This window comes from Sapajus apella, unplaced genomic scaffold, assembly GCF_009761245.1.
Source record: "Sapajus apella isolate SASKATOON/1434 unplaced genomic scaffold, GSC_monkey_1.0 scaffold21, whole genome shotgun sequence".
Classification (NCBI taxonomy): Eukaryota; Metazoa; Chordata; class Mammalia; order Primates; family Cebidae; genus Sapajus; species Sapajus apella.
Window position 1 is genome coordinate 5365992 of NW_022436961.1, and position 4369 is coordinate 5370360.

Genomic DNA, 4369 nt, shown 5'->3' on the forward strand with positions numbered 1-4369 from the left:
GGAAGGAAGGAAGGAAGGAAGGAAGGAAGGAAAAGAAAGAAAGAAAGAAAGAAAGAAAGAAAGAAAGAAAGAAAGAAAGAAAGAAAGAAAGAAAGAAAGAAAGAAAGAAAGAAAGAAAGAAAGAAAGAAAGAAAGGAAGGAAGAAAGGAAAGAAAAGAAAAGAAAGAAGGAAGGAAGGAAAGAGAGAAAGAGAGAGAGAAAGAAAGAAAGAAGGAAGGAAGGAAGGAAGGAAGAGAGAGAGAGAAAGGAAGGGAGAAAGAAAGAGAAAGAGAGAGAGAAAGAGAGAAAAAGAAAGAAAAAAGGAAGGAACGAAGGAAGGAAGGAAGGGCACAAGGTACAGAATATGATCTTATTTTGCTTTAGAAAATTAAAAGGGGTATCCTACATGTAAATGTGTATGTTTATATATTTGCACATGTAAAAAAGAAAGTAGGAAAATGTTTATAAGTGGAAAAATGTGGGAAAATGTGTAGTATATAAAAAATGTAGAGGGATACACACAAAGCTGGTTATAATGTTTACTTCAGAGGGTGGGGTTAAAATGGGTAAAAACATTAATATTTTTTATACTCTACATGTTTTGCCTTATCCATGTAAGTTACAAAAACTTATATGGATTCGTCAACACATATTTAAAGTTTATACATATAAACTTTATGCTTTGTAGAGTTTATATTTACAAATATAAACTTATATTAAATGTATTAATAAACATAAACATATTCATAACTTAAGAATAAAATGTATTACAAAAACAAAGAGAATAGACAAAATGGGCTTGCAGATGCTGACTGGCTGCACTCATCCTTGGCACCTGCTGGCATGGAGGCCTCACCTACTGTGACACTTGGAGAGCTGGCAGACATCACTCAAGAAATCAAGACACATTTGGCCTCTGCTGCAGCATTAGGGAACAAAACAAGGACTAAGGCTGTCAGCTCTCAAGAAAAATACTGATGTGCATAAACATATGTGACATAAATTTATTCAGTGACTTTGAGATATCTTACTCTAAACAGATGAAATTAATTAAAACTAGTGCAAATTTCTGCCAACGGTACTCCAACTCCCTATTATTTATCAAGGGCATTGAAAATTGGAACACATCACGGATCCTTAATTCATTTTCTGAATCAGGAGGAGAAAAGGGGAAGGAAGAGAGCACTCACAGTATGTACCAGGCACTGGGCTGAGCGCTGTGTCTGCATTATCCCACTTGACGTTTGCAATAACCCTGCAAGGTAAGAGTAAAGGGAACACACACACACAAACACGTTTACACACATGCTCACACACACATACACTCACACTCAAGCATGCACTAGAAAATACAGAACAAAGCAAGCTTTGGCAACGAATACAAGTATAGTGCTGGCTAAGCACAGTGGCTCACATCTATAATCCCGGAGCTTTAGGCTAGGCGTTTCAGACCAGCCTGGGCAACATAGCATGACACCATCTCTACAAAACATTTTTAAAATAAAAATCTTCTATTTTTTTCAGACAAATTCTCACTCTGTCACCATGGCTGGAGTGCAGTGGCCGATCTCAGCTCACTGCAACCTCCACTTCCGAGGCTCAAGTGATTGTCATGCCTCAGCCTCCCAAGTAGCTAACATTACAGGAGTAAGGCACCACACCCAGCTAATTTTATATTTTTAGTAGAGACAGAGTTTTGCCATGTTGGCCAGGCTAGTCTCAAACTCCGGACCTCAAGTAATCTGCCTGCCTTGGCCTCCCAAAGTCCTGGGATTACAGGCATGTGCCACCACATCTGACCTAAATAAAAATCTTTTTTTTTGGAGACAATGTCTCACTCTGTCACCAGGCTGGAGTGCAGTGTCGCAATCTCAGCTCACTGCAACCTCCACCTCCTGGGTTCAAGCAATTCTCCTTCCTCAGCCTCCCAAGTAGCTGGGACTACAGGTGCCCACCACCAGGCCCAGCAAATTTTTGTATTTTTAGTAGAGACAGGGTTTCACCATGTTGGCCAGGTTGATATTGAACTCCTGACCTCAGGTGATCCACCTACCTCAGCCTTCCAAAGGGCTGGGATTACAGGCGTGAGCCACCATGCCTGGCCCTAAAGATTATTTTTAAAAAGAGGTATAGTGCCTCAAGGCTCAGGGAAGCAATACCCCTATGGCTGCATGGTAAGCAGCAGGCAAGGCTACTTATCAGACCAGGGTCGTAGTAATTCCAGGGTTCTCTGCACACTTAGCCAGGAGACTGGATAGCTCAGCACTGCCTGGGTTCACTTTATTCTTTTTATAGTACTAAAGCTCTAGGAGATGGGACCTAAGCCTAAAACGAAGGGATATGAGGCAGGACTCTCTTTACGGCAAGTGACTGAAACCTAACTCAATCCAGCAAGGCAGCAAATTATTTGGCACTCATAACTAAAAATGTTCATGAGTAGATGGCTTCTGGCTCCATGGGATCAGGGGTCAGCTAATATCAACCAAGACTCATTCTGTTCCTTCATGTCTTCTGTGTTGGCTCCGTTTTTCAGGCAGGCTCTTTCAAGAGAGGAGCAAAGATGGTCCCAGAAATTCCGTGTTACTTGCTGCCTTGCAAGTAGCTATCCCAATGAAAAGAAAGCACTTCATTTTCAGCAGTTTCAGTAATAGTGCAGGGATGACTTTCATGGGCCTAGGTTGGGTCACATGCCCATTTCTGATTTAATTACCATGCTGATCTGATTGCCCAGGGAGGTTCAGCCTTTCCCAAATCACATGGACTAGAAACGGGAGAATAGTCCTCCCAAAAAAAAAAAATGGAAGGATAGTGGCAAAAGAATATTGAAGGAGGCTGGGTGCGGTGGCTCACTCCTGTAATCCCAGCATTTTGGGAGGCTGAGGTGGGTGGATCACAAGGTCAGGAGTTCAGGACCAACCTGGCCAACATAGTGAAACCCCATATCTACTAAAAATACAATAAATTAGCTCACCATTACAGGTGAGCACCTGTAATCCCAGCTACTTGGGAAGCTGAGGCAGGAGAATCACTTGAACCCAGGAGGTGGAGGTTGCAGTGACGAGAGATTATGCCATTGCACTTCAGCCTGGGCAACAGAGTGAGACTCTATCTCAAAAAAAAATAAATAAATAAAGGAATATGGGAGGGATGTTGGACAAGCAGATCACAGACGACCAACACAATGTCACATTGAATCCTACCAATAAGAGGACAAGGATGGTGACTCACACCTGTAATCCCTATGACTCAGGAGGCTAAGGAGAGAGGATTGCTTGAGGCCAAGAATTCAACAAGACCAGCCTGGGCAACATAGTGAGACCTCATCTCAATTAAAAATTAATTGGGTGTGGTGGTGTATGCCTATGGTCTCACATGCTCTAGAGGCTAAGGTGAAGGGATCACTTGGGGCCAGGAGGTCGAGGCTGCAGTGAGCTATGATTGTACCACTGCACTCCAACCTGGGCAACAGAGCAAGACCAAGAATGAAAGAAAAAGAGAGAGAGAGAGAGAGGAGAGACAGAGAGAGAGGGAAGGAGGGAGGGAGGGAAGGAGGGAGGGAGGGAGGGAAGGAAGGAAGGAAGGAAGGAAGGAAGGAAGGAAGGAAGGAAGGAAGGAAGGAAGGAAGAGTTGGAAACAGATGGTCAATGCCACAAAGAAAAATCAGCACTGAGACAAAGGATCTCTCAGCAAGGCAATTTTGCTTTCTGCAGAAATGGTGCTCCCATTAGCCATCTTGCCATGAGAGTAAAACAAACAAAGGAAAAGCAGACATATTTATCCTTTACACATTTGAGATCATCCTTACTTCTATGTCTGATCTTCATTGGCTGGAGCCAGACCTCACAATCTAAAACTGAATCTGATTGGCTAATAACTTAAAACTTTCTGGAATAGGTAAAGGCAATGGAGAACAAAAGGATAAGAGGAAGTCCAAATAAGAAAGGGACAGGAAGTTGCTTGTGAAAGGACTTAGAAAAGTAACAGCATAAATATCTTGGTTAAAGTACAAGGACGTAGAATGTACTACGTGCCTGTGAGCATGTCTAGCACAAATATCTTGGTTAAAGTACAAAGACACAGAATGCACTATGTGCCTGTGAGCATGTCTAACAGTGACATAGGATAGGGCTTAACAAAAGGTTATTAGCAAAAGCAAGAAGGCTTTGAAGAAAGTCTTTAAAACAAACTATTCTTTCTAACACTTATGGTTTAGTCTTTAACAAGAAAGGAAATTTTGAAGAGGAACTTTTCTACTTCCCACAGAAAGAAAGAAAAAGAAAGAAAGAAAGAAAGAGAGAGAGAGAGAGAAAGAAGGGAGGGAGGGAGGGAGGGAAGGAAGGAAGGAAGGAAGGAAGGAAGGAAGGAAGGAAGGAAGGAAGTAAGGAAGAAA